The 13,072-nt window shown below is 47.6% G+C and overlaps 1 pseudogene; it reads right to left on the reverse strand.

The window, feature by feature from the left end:
• Nucleotides 1-9,202: 9,202 nt before the first annotated feature.
• LOC137365045 (U2 spliceosomal RNA) lies at nt 9,203-9,311 on the reverse strand (annotated as a pseudogene).
• Nucleotides 9,312-13,072: the final 3,761 nt, after the last annotated feature.

Consider the following 13,072-nt stretch of genomic DNA (forward strand, 5'->3'; position numbering starts at 1 on the left):
TGGCAAACAGTGAGGATGAAATGAACCACCTGCAACAAGACAGTGATAGGCTAGCAGAATGGGCAGACAGGTGCAGATGGATTTTAATAGCGACGAGTGTGAGGTGATGCATTTTAGCAGAAGGAATAGGGAGAGGCAATATATACTTAATGGCACAGTTCTAAAGAGTGTGCAGGAATAGAGGGACCTGTTCACTGAACAATGAACAACGTGAACAATTACTTCTTGTTGTGTGCTCTCAGATTTGTCACCTTCACTGCACTGGAGTGAGGTGACATCTACTGGCAGGAAGCAAGAACTGCAATCAAGCAGCAGAAATTCCATCGTCTGTCAGGGTGAAAGAAACATTGCAATGTGAGGAAATAGTGAATGGGTTTGATTGGGTTGATGGAGACATGATTCCACTTGTGGTGGAGTCCAAAGCAAAGGCCAGAAATATAAAATTGTCATTATTAAAAGATATGAGGAATTCATGATAAATGTATTTAGGTAGTGAGTGGGTGGAATCTCGATAAAATAGAAAGTGAGATTGGGTGGACAGAAGCAGTGTGAAAGGATGGCTCAAACAAAAGGTAAACGCCCTGAAAGGTTAACTCTGTTTCTCTCTCCACAGATGCTGCCAGAGTTTCTGAACATTTCCAACACTTTCTGTTTTTATTTCAGAATTTGCAGGATGTTGCTTTGCTCTGAAAAAAAAATGGATGATCGGCTTTGGCTGCCAGTGAAATTCCACAGGAGCTAAAAGGAAGTTCTGATATCAGTGGCATGTTGATCTAGGGGTATGATTCTTGCTTAGGGTGAGTGATTAATTAATGTGTGAGAGATCCTGGGTTCAAGTCCTAGACAAGCCCTTCTTCTTTGGCATTTTTAGTTTAAGGTCATTGATTGGTTTCAGCCTTGCAGAAGGCGGAATTGATTTCCAAATGGAGCCTGCTTGAGGACCAGAGAGCTGGATTCAAAGAGCTTGATTAACTAAATGTACAGATAGCCAAGTGGGAATATAAAGTTGTTGCAGTAATTGTGACCTGACTCCAAAAACAACAGGACTGGGTTCTGGACTGGAATGGAATGGAATTCTTCAGTGTTTCTGTTGTTTGGCTTGCATTGACTCATCGATTTTCTTGTTTTTCACTTTGTCGATGCCTTTGAATAATTGTGGATCCTTCTTCAGATTGTCTTCTTTCACCAGGTAGTTCTGACCTCTGATGATGATGATTGTAATGAGCTTCAATTTCGCTGATAGTTTTGGAACTGAACAGATTTCCTTTGCTTGAGTCTACATCATGGAACTCAGTCTGACATGTGGACCCATGGGAGGATTTGAATGCCACCCCTGCGTTGCAGAATACAGTTGCATCCATCCAATAAGAGACCGAGTAGAAGTGACAGTTCAGTCAGTCAAACATGAAACTTTTAATTTCAGGGTGGTGAGTTTGAGTGCCATTTTGTTTTTCCCTTTTTTATGGCTTCATTAGCAGAGAGTACAAGGAGTGTTTGAAATGAAATTTAGCAAAAGTATGAGAACGTCTCACTTTGATTCAGGACTCTTATCTCTCTGCAGCATCTCGCTGTGAAAGATTGAACTTCATCTCATTTCATTCCCAGCTCGGGGTCAGTGCGGCTCAGTGGGACTTCTGGCCATCTCCCGCTTCACAATCCATCAGAGCTGAGAAAGCAATGGGGAATATTATTCACGGCTCTGTAACCAGAGGACACCGATTTAAGGTGAATGGCAAAGGAACCAAAGGCAACATGAGGAAAAACTTCTTTTGCACAGCGAGTGGTTAAGATCTGATATGCACTGTTTGAGAGTGTGATGGAGGCTGATTCAACCATGGTTTTCAAAATGGTATAAAATAATTATCTGAAGTGAAAAAAATTGCATGTTTTCATGGAATACATGAGTCTGTGGCATGAGCTGAGTTGCTCGTGCAGAGAAGCAGCACAAGCACAATGAGCTGAATGGCTTCCTTTTGTTCTGTAACTATTCTATGATCTATGATTCTTTTCAGAGTGAAATCAACACTCACATACAAGAAACTGACAGGTACAATGTAAACCCCACACTAACATACCAGCGAATGTGAGGGACAGAGTAAACCCAATCAGTCCTGGACTAGAAACTGACAGGTCCACTGTAAACTTCGCATTACCAGACAAGAAATTGACAGATACAGTGTGAAACCCACAGTCACGTAGCAGCAGTTGGCAGGTAACGTGTAAAATTCTTTCTTTCATGTCCCAACTGCAAGGTACAAAGGAAATTAGGTACAAACCCAGGCTCACACTTCAAAGACTGAGAGATACAAAGCAAAACACATATTCACCTGCAAGTACAGAGACGAAGACACACTCAGAGGAGGTGCAGATTAAAGACACATGCATGTAACAGAAACTGATAGGGATAGAATCAAACCCTTTCTCACTTCTCAGAAACTGATAGATCTCGACAAAAGCTGATGCTCACATACAAGTTGTTGAAAGATATGTGGTGAAACTCACAGAGCAATAGCAGAAACAAACAGGTATTGAATAATACCCACAGTCACAGACCAAAAACTGAAATATACTGAGTTAAACACCACTGTCTCACACCAGAAACTCATGGCTACAAAGTGAAGCTGACTCTATCCTCCCAGGCACTGACAGGTGCAAAAGAAAACACTCACGACGATTCCAGGACATGAAATGTACGTAATAAAACCTTTCAGCTGAAAGAATAGCATTAATGACAGGTGTGATACCCAGAATGCTCAGCGGCCTAGAATCCGCCCTATCTGTGACAGGAGCGGGGCGCGCAGGCGCGGTAGAGAGCTTTGTCAGCAGCAAGAGCTGCGGGTTCGGAGTTGGAGCGGGATATTCACAAAGGGCGAGAAGACTTTGCGGGCTCACACAGCTGGAGCAGGGCCTCAGGGCCACAATAAGATGGAACAATCCCATCTGTATCCCTGCGGATGGCGGTGGTGAAGCTTTTCCCGGTGAGGCTTCCCGAAACGGCGTCTATAAATGGATAAGAATTGGGGACTGGGCAGGGAGCGTCTCCAAATGAATAAAATTTGGGTACTGGTCAGGGAGCGTCTGTAAATGGATAAGAATTGGGGACTGGGCAGGGAGCGTCTGCAAATGGATAAGAATTGGGGGACTGGGCAGGGAGCGTCTCTAAATGAATAAGATTTGGGTACTGGTCAGGAAGCGTCTGTAAATGAATAAGAGTTGGAGACTGGGCAGGGAGCGTTTCTAAATGAATAAGATTTGGGGACTGGGCAGGGAGTGTCGATAAATGCTTAAGAATTGGGGACTGGTTCGGGAGCGTTTTTTTATTCGTTCGTGGGATATGGGCGTCGCTGGCTCGATCTCAGCTCGAGTAATGTGTCCAGTTCTGGGCACCAGGCTTCAGAAAGGACATCAAAGCTTCTGAGACAGTTCAGAGGAGATTTACTAGAATGATACCAGAGATGAGGGGTGTCAGTTCCTAGGACAGGCTGGTGAAGCTGGGATTGTTCTCCTCAGAGTAGAGAAGGTTAAGGGAAGATTTAATAGAGGTGTTCAGAATCATGAAGGATTTTCATAGTGTAGAGAGGGAGAAACTGTTTCCACTGTCCTGGGGGTCAGTAACCAGAGGACACAGATTTAAAATAATTGGCCAAAGATGTCAAGGGGAGGTGAGGAGAGATCTTTTTACCCAGTAACTGATTCGGATTTGGAATGAATTGTCTGACAGGGTGGTGGAAACAGATTCAATTATAACTTTCATAAAGGAATTGGACAAATATTTCAAAGTGAAATTCTCCAGGATTATGGGGAAATAGGCAGGGGGTTGGACTAATTGCATCTTTTTGTCAGAGAGTCAGCAGAGGCACAATAGGGCCGAATGACCTCCTTCTGTGCTGTATGATTCTATGAACATAAGAACGAGGAGCCGGAGTCGGCAAGTCAGCCACTCGAGCCTGCTCTGCCATTCAATACAATCATGGCTGATCTCATCACGGCAGATCTTTTTTTTATTTCCAAAATATACTTTATTCATAAAAATCTGTAAAAATTACATTGCCAAACAGTTTCCAAACAGCACCAAAAAATACAAACATTGCAAGGGAGATCAGTTTCCTTCAATACTGTCATGAGTTTCTTCCCAACCCTTCCGTTTCACAATTGTCATGTCAATTACAGTTTTACATTTACAGCAATTGAGAATATTAACGATACAGTTCGAGGGGTTTCCCATGGATCCAGCCCCTCAGTCCAGCTTGGTGGGGGAACCTTACACTGTGGTCTTTCCCCATTGAGCCTTTGCTGCGGCTGCCCCAAGCTTTAGTGCGTCCCTCAGCACGTCGTCCTGGACTTTGGAATGTGCCAGTCTGCAACATTCGGTGGTGGACAACTCTTTGCGCTGGAAGACCAGCAAGTTTCGGGCAGACCAAAGGGCGTCTTTCACCGAATTGATAGTCCTCCAGCAGCAGTTGATGTTTGTCTCGGTGTGCGTCCCTGGGAACAGCCCGCAGAGCACAGACTCCTGTGTTACAGAGCTGCTTGGGATGAACCTTGACAAAACCCACTGCATCTCTTTCCACACCTGCTTTGCAAAGGCACATTCCAGGAGGATGTGGGCGACCGTCTCTTCCCCACCACAGCCAACGCGGGGGCACTGTGCGGAGGGGGCGAGACTTCGGGTGTGCAGGAAGGATCTGACGGGGAGGGCCCTTCTCACCACCAGCCAAGCTACGTCTTGGTGCTTGTTTGAAAGTTCTGGTGATGAGGCATTCCGCCAAATGACTTCGACGGTCTGCTCGGGGAACCATCCGACAGGATCCACCGTTTCCTTTACCCGTAGGGCCTTGAGGACATTCCGTGCAGACCACTGCCTGATGGACCGGTGGTCGAAGGTGTTTTCCCGCAGAAACTGCTCCACGAAGGATAGGTGGTACGGCACGGCCCAACTGCATGGAGCGTTCCGCGGCAATGTGACCAGGCCCATCCTTCGCAACACCGGGGACAGATAGAACCTCAGCACGTAGTGACACTTGGAGTTTGCGTACTGGGGATCTACACACAGCTTGATGCAGCCGCACACGAAGGTGGTCATCAGGATGAGGGCCACGTTGGGTGCATTTTTCCAGCCCTTGTCCAGAGATTTGAACATCGTGTCCCTCCGGACCCGGTCCATTTTAGATCCCCAGACGAAGCTGAAAATGGCTCGGGTGACTGCCACGGCGCAGGAGTGGGGTATGGGCCAGACCTGCACCACGTAGAGCAACAACGTGAGTGCCTCGCACCTGATGACCAGGTTCTTACCCACAATGGAGAGAGATCGCTGCCCCCACATGCCCAACTTTTGTCGTACCTTGGCTACTCGCTCCTCCCATGTTTTGGTGCACGCCCCATATCCCCAGCACCTTCAGGTAATCTGTCCTGACGGTGAAGGGGACAAAGGATCGGTCAGCCCAGTTCCCAAAGAACATGGCCTCGCTCTTGCCGTGGTTAACTTTGGCTCCCGAGGCCAGTTCGAACTGGTCGCAGATGCTCATCAGTCTGCGCATGGACAGCGGATCCGAGCAGAAGACGGCGACGTCATCCATGTACAGGGAGGTTTTGACCTGAGTTCCTCCGCTGCCTGGGATTGTCACCCCTCTTATGCTCGCATCCTTCCTAATAGACTCAGCAAAGGGTTCAATACAGCAAACAAACAAGACCGGGGACAGAGGACAGCCCTGTCTGACTCCAGATTTGATTGGGAAACTTTCAGATTCCCACCCGTTGATTGAGACTGCACTACTGATGTTTGTGTAGAGCAGTTGGATCCAATTGCAGATTCCCTCCCCAAACCCCATTTTGGAAAGCACGTCCATCATGTAGGTGTGCGATATCCTGTCAAAAGCCTTCTCCTGGTCCAGGCTGATGAGGCAGGTGTCCACCCTCCTGTCCCGTACGTAGGCGATCGTCTCCCTGAGTAGCGCGAGACTATCAGAGATCTTCCTGCCGGGTACAGTACAGGTCTGATCGGGGTGAATCACCAACTCCAGAGCAGACTTGACTCGACTGGCTATGACTTTGGACAGAATCTTGTAATCAAAATTAAGCAGTGAGATGGGCCGCCAATTTCTGATTTCTGCCCTCTCCCCCTTCTGCTTGTAAATGAGGGTGATGATGCCTTTTCTCATGGATTCTGACATGCTGCCGGCCAGGAGCATACTCTCGTATACTTCCAGCAGGTCCGGGCCGACCCAGTCCCACAGGGCCGAGTACAACTCGACCGGTAAGCAGTCGCTCTCGGGGGTTTTACTCGTCTCGAAAGACTGGACGGCCTTTGTCAGCTCGTCCAGAGTTAGCGGCTTGTCCAGTCTCTCCCTCCTGCTGTCATCTAGGACCTCTGTGATAGATGACAGGAAGGACTGGGAGGCTCTGCTGTCTGTGGGCTTCGCGTCATACAGCCCAGCATAAAAGGATTTGCTGATCCTTAGGATGTCGGACTGCGAAGACGTTACCGAGCCATCTTCTTCCTTCAGGCTGCTGATAACAGAGCTCTCTCTGTGTACCTTTTGGAAGAAGTAACGCGAGCACGTCTCATCCTGCTCGATGGAGCGGACTCTGGACCGGAAGATCATCTTGGAGGCCTCCTTGGCAAAGAGCGAGGCCTGCTGGCTCTTCACCTCTTGGAGGTCCTCCTTGACCTCGACCCCCATTGACTGCAACCGGAGTAGATTTTGCATAATTTTCTGGAGTCGCGACAGTTCCCTCTGTCTCTCTCTCGCCTTCTGAACACCTTTGTGGATGAAGAACCTCTTGATGTTCTCCTTAATCGCTTCCCACCAGTGAACTGGAGACTCAAAGAGGGGTTTCACGGTCCTCCAACCTTTGTAATCCCTTTTGAGTTCCTCAACGTTCTCTGGGGTCAGCAGTGTCGCATTGAGCTTCCACGTCCCTCTGCCAACCCGCTGGTCGTCCTGCAAGTGACAGTCGGCCAGTAAGAGGCAGTGGTCGGAGAAGAACACCGGCTTGACGTCGGTGGATCCGACCGTGACAGCACGGGACACAAACAGGAAGTCAATCCTGGAACGGGCAGACCCGTCCGATTTGACCATGTGTATCTGCGCTGCGCTCCGTCTGCAGGTTTGCTGAAGACGTCGTGCAGTTTGGCATCCTTAACTGTTTCTATTAGGAATCTGGACGAAGCGTCCAGTTTGCTGTCGTCACTGCCGGATCGTCCAGCCGCATCGATGATGCAGTTGAAGTCACCGCCTAGGATGACCGGCCTGGACGTCGCCAGCAGCAGTGGGAGCTGCTGGAAGACGGTCAGCCGCTCGCTGCGTTGTACCGGGGCGTACACGTTGATCAACCGGAGCGGAGCGTTGTTGTACATCACGTCTGCTACGAGGAGGCGGCCGCCCACCACCTCCTTAACTTCGGAGATGGTGAAGTTACCTCCCCGCAGCAGAATACCCAGGCCGGAGGAACGGCAGTCATTACCCCCCGACCAGATCGATGGCCCGTGGGACCACCATCGCGACCACTGCCTGTAGGTGCTGAGGTGTGGTATTCCACACTCCTGCAGAAACAGTAGGTCAGCTTTGACCTTGGCAAGGTAATCCAAGGTTGAAACACATCGCGTAGTCGATTTAATGCTACGCACATTAATGGAAGCAATTCTTGCACTCATTTTTTACGAAAAATTAGTTGTTGCTTCCCATACCATTTGTCCTCGCTAGTCCCAGTCCTTTCCCTTCGGGATGTTCCTGCATACCCATCGTATGCGCAAGCAGTTTCACGTTGGTTGGGCTCAAAAACCCCTCCTGATTTTTCATGCAGTGTTTGTGCCGCTCGGGTGACATCAGGGGGGGTCTTGTAGGCAGAGAGGATTGGGTTGTCCTCAGCTGCTTCCATCTGTTCCTCCTCGAAAACATCACAGCTCCCGGTCTCCCGGAGCTCAGGTGCGCCAGACGTGTCTTTGCTCCCGGTGTCACAGAGCTGAGATGCGTTGGCCACTTCGTTACGTGTGGGGCATTGGGGTTGGGGCACGCTGGGCCCCTCACAGCTTCCAGTGCCCGGGGGCTGGGATGCTTTATCATCCATCTCGGAGTTCTGCCGCCTCTTTTGAAGGGGCTGTCGTTCCAGCATTTCCCCGTCCAGTGAAGAGGTGTTGTTGCAGTCTGATTCAGAAGAGAGCCTCCTCTTGCCACTGGTTTGGGTGGTGGCTTTGGGATGTTTTTTCTTTGTTGTTTTCCTTTGGACCACTTGCCACTGACCTGTTTGTCCATCTGCTGCCTCCTCTTCCATCGATTCTGTCTGTGGAGGAGGGGTTTCCGGGCGCTGGGTAGGTGCTGGGTCGTTGGTTTCAGCTGCCTCCCCTTCCTTCTCAGGTTGAAGTTCCTCACTGCGGAGAAAGCTGCTGGTCTCCTTTCAAACAGCGGACGCCTTCGTCGAACCTTCTCCCGGCCTTTCCTTGGACCTTGCCGCCTGAGCCTAGCTGAGGCAACGTTTGGGGCAGGTCTTGTAGAGATGGCCTGCCGCACCGCACAAGTTGCAACACTTAGTCTGCTTACAGTCCTTGGTCTGATGGCCTTCCTCCTTGCAGTTCTTGCAAACAACCGTGCTGCAGTTGGCTGCCATGTGACCAGATTTGCCACAGGTGCGGCAAACTCTGGGCTGCCCAGCGTAGACCAAGAAGCCTCGACTTCCCCCGATAGCGAAGCTGGAGGGAGGGTGGATGATGGCTCCACTGGCATCTACCTTCAAGGTCACCTTGACCTGCCGCTTGCTGGTCCAGATCCCAAAGGGGTCCTTGACATCAGTGCTGCTGCCGGCCACCTCGATGTACCTGGCGAGAAAGGTGAGTACATCCACCACCGGAACATGGGGGTTGTAGAGGTGAATCGTCACCACCCGGTCCCGTTGTGACGGAAGCGTGAAGAGCGGCTCCGCTGTGACGATCGACAGTGGCGCCCGGTCCCCTTTCTCCTTGAACGCCTTCAGGAACTTGATGCATCCCGCCACGTTCCGGAACGTCACGTCGAAGTATCCACTGCTGGGGAAATCCTGGAGGCAGAAGACGTCCGTCGCTTGAAATCCGCAGCAATCGAAGAGAATTTTCTTGATGAAGAAGGTGCGATCGACCGGTGCATCTCCTTCCTTGTCCTTCACGACCACCCGAACGGTGTTGCGCACTCCCTGGCCCGAAGTTCGAAAATTGATTCTTGCCATTTTACTCAAAGCTTCCCCAGGATCAAAAGGCAATGATCATGGTCTCTTCTCAATCAAATAAGCACTGATAAGAACAGATACTACACTTGATCTGAGCCAAAAGGCCGAGAAGCGGCAGTTCATGTTTCTTGCCAGTAGATGTCACTTCACTCCAATGCAGTGAAGTTTACAAATCTGAGAAAGACACAACAGGAAAGAATTGTTCACATTATAGTGAATGTGTGGGATTTAGAAATACTAGGAGTGGAGACGAGTTATCACTTGTCTGCTCGATCCCCATAGCCCTGTAAAATTATTTCCTTCAAGTGCCCATTCAAATTCATTTTGTAATCCTCGATTGTCTCCATTTCCACCGCCCTCGTGGGCAGCGAGTTACAGATCATCACCAATCAGTGTAAGAAAGTTCTTGCGCACATTCCCCCTGTACCTCCTGTCCAAAACCTTCAATCTGTGTCCCCTAGTCCTTGTACCAATAGTTAACGGGAACAATGTTTCCTTGCCAACTTATTTAAAACTGTCATAGCCGAAAACACATCTATCAATTCTCCCCTCACTCTCCTTTGATGCAGGTAGAACAACCCTAGCTTTTCCAACCTAACCTTGTAACTAAAATCCTCCATCCCTGGATCCATTCTGGTGAATTTCCTCTGCATCCTCTCAAGGACGCTCACATTCTTTCTTAAGTGTGGTAAGCAAAACTGGAAGCAACACTACAACTGGGGCCGAACCAGAGCTTTATAATGGTTCAGCATAACTTCCCTGCTTTTTACTCAATGCCTCTTTTTTTCAAGCCCAAGATCCCATATGCTTTGCTAACCACTCTCGCAATATGTCTTGCCACCTTCAAAGATTGATGCACATGAACCCCAAGTCCCTCTATTCCAACACACACTTTAGAACTGTGCCATTAAGTAAATATTGCCTCTCCCTATTCCTTATGCCAAAATACATCACCTCACACTTGTCACTATTAAATTCCATCTGCCACCTGTCTGCCCATTCTGCTAGCCTATCATTGTTCTGTTGCAGGCAGTTCATATCATCCCCACTGTTTTCCACTCCTCAAAGTTTGTTGTCATCGGGATATTTTGAGATTTTACTCAATATTCCAAGATCCAAGTCATTTATCTTTAGCAAAAAAAGCAGTGGTTCTAGCACTGACCCTTGGGGAACACCACTGTCGACTATCCTCCAGTCTGCCAAAGAATCATTTCATAAGACTCCCTGTTTTCTGTCCTTAAACCAATTTTCTATCCAATTGGACACTGACCCTCCTATACCACGAACCTCAATTTTGTAAACCCCACTTTTATGTGGTACCTTGTCAAACGCTTCCTTAAAATCCATACAAACAACATCCACTGCATTCCCTTCATCAAGCTGATCTGTTAGTTCATCAAAAAATGCAGTTAGATTAGTCAAGCATGAACTCCCATTTATAAATCCATGCTCACTCTCCTTAATTAACTCGAACCTCTCCAAGTGACTGTTGATTTTTTACCCTGATTATTCTTTCTAAAACCTTACCCACCGCTGCTGTTAATCTAACTAGCCTGTAGTTACCCGGAATGTCCTTACACCCTTTCTTGAATAAGGGTGTCGCATTTGCCACTGTTTAATCCTCTGGCACCTCCCCCATATCCAGGGAAGATTGGAAGATTATAGCAAGCCCTTCCGTTATCTGCATCCGCATTTCCTTTCGCAACCTGGGATGTGAGCCATCCGGACCAGGTGATTTATCTTCCCTAAGCACAGCCAGCCTTTTTAGTACCTCCCTCTCCTAATTTGTACTCTCTCCATTGCCTCTACTCTCTTCACTTCGACTGATATTTTGTCAAATTCCACTTCCTTAGTGATCACTGATACAAAGTACTCATTAAGTAGATTAACATTGCCCTGCACCTCTAAGCTTATATTATCCTTTTTGTCCCTTATCGGCCCGACTCAACCTCTTACTACCCACTTATCATTTACATGCTGATCGAAGATTTTTGGGTTTCCTTTCATGTTGACTGCCAGTCTATTCTCATAGAAATAGAGAACAAGCAAATACAGAAGATGTAAGTATTTCCCATCCTTGATGAGGTGGAACTTGCTTTTGTTGTGGGTTGTAATGACTTGGCCCACGAGTGTGGTGGAAGCAGAGACAATCAATGATTTGAAAAGGAAATTGGATGGATACTTGAAGGAAAGAAACTTGCAGGAGGAAAGGGATTGAGCTGGTGAGTGGAACTGACTAGATTGCTCCGGGGAGAGCCAGCATGGACGTGATAGGCCAAACGACCACCTTCTGTGCTGTAAATGACTCTGTGTTGTTTCTCAAATTCAATCCACTGGTGCTTGGTAAATAATTTCAAAGTAAATTGTGCAACCGGAAAATCAGAACCAAGGCAAGGGACGCAAAGGAAGCAAAATTGCTGAAACCCGGGATTGAACCAGGGACTTTTAGATCTTCAATTTAAAGCTCTCCCAACTGAGCTATTTCAGCCCGACATCAACAATGAATTGGTGTCCTTGTTTTGGAAGAAAATACATACATTCAAGTTTTCCAAAAAATTGAAGAACACAACATGTGAGTAATATTCTCCATTGCTTTCTCAGTACTGATGGATTGTGAAGCGGGAGACAGCCAGAAGTGCCATTGAGCCGCAGAGACCCCGAGCTGAGAATGAAATGAGATCAAATTCAATCTTTCATAGTGAGATGCTGCTGAGAGGTAAGAGTCCTGAATCAACGCGAGACTTGCTCATTTCAAACACTCCCTGTACTCTCTGCTCATGAAGCCTTACAAAAGGGAAAAACAGAATGGCACTCAAACTCACAACCCTGCCATTAAAAGTCTCATGTTCGACTGACAGAACTGTCACTTCTACTCGGTCTCTTATTGGATGGATGCAACTCCAACGCAGGGATGGCATTCAAATCCTCCCATGGGTCCACATGTCAGACTGAGTTCCATGTTGTAGACTCAAGCAAAGGAAATCTGCTCACTTCCAAAACTATCAGCGAGTTGAAGCTGATTACAATCAACATCATCAGAGGTCAGAACTACCTGGTGAAAGAAGACACCCTGAAGAAGGATCCGCAATTATTCAAAGGCATCGACAAAGTGAAAAACAAGAAAATCGATGAGACAATGCAAGCCAAACAACAGAAACACTGAAGAATTCCATTTCATTCCAGTCCAGAACCCAGTCCTGTTGTTTTTGGAGTCAGGTCACAATGACAGCAACAACTTTATATTCCCACTTGGCTATCTGTACATTTAGTTAATTGCAATTTTGTCGACAAGCTCTTTGAATCCAGTTGTCTGGTCCTCAAGCCAGCTCCGTATGGAAGTCAATTCCACCTTCTGCAAGGCTGAAACCAATAGATGACCTTAATCTAAAAATGCCAGCAGACCAGGGCTCGTCCATGACTTGAACCCGGGATCTCTCGCATGTTAATTAACCATACCCCCTAAGCGAGAATCATACCCCTAGACCAACGAGGCACTGACAAGTCAAACTTTATTAGCTGCTGTGGAATTTCACTATAACCCTCCAGCCAATCATCCATTTTTTTTCAGATCAAAGCAACATCCTGCAAATGCTGAAATAAAAACAGAAAGTGCTGGAAATGTTCAGCAGCTCTGGCAGCATCTGTGCTGTGAGATTAACGTTAACGTTTCAGGGCACTCACCTTTTGTTTCAGCCATCCTTTCAGACTGCTTCTGTCCATCCAATCTCACTTTCTATTCTATCCACATTCGAACCATTCACTACGTTACTACATTTTTCATGAATTCCTCATTTCTTTTATTAATGACAATGTTGTATTTCTGGCCTTAGCTTCAGACACCACCACAAGTGGAATCATGTCTCCATCTACCCAATCA

This window comes from Heterodontus francisci, unplaced genomic scaffold (genome assembly GCF_036365525.1).
Source record: "Heterodontus francisci isolate sHetFra1 unplaced genomic scaffold, sHetFra1.hap1 HAP1_SCAFFOLD_43, whole genome shotgun sequence".
Taxonomy (NCBI): domain Eukaryota; kingdom Metazoa; phylum Chordata; class Chondrichthyes; order Heterodontiformes; family Heterodontidae; genus Heterodontus; species Heterodontus francisci.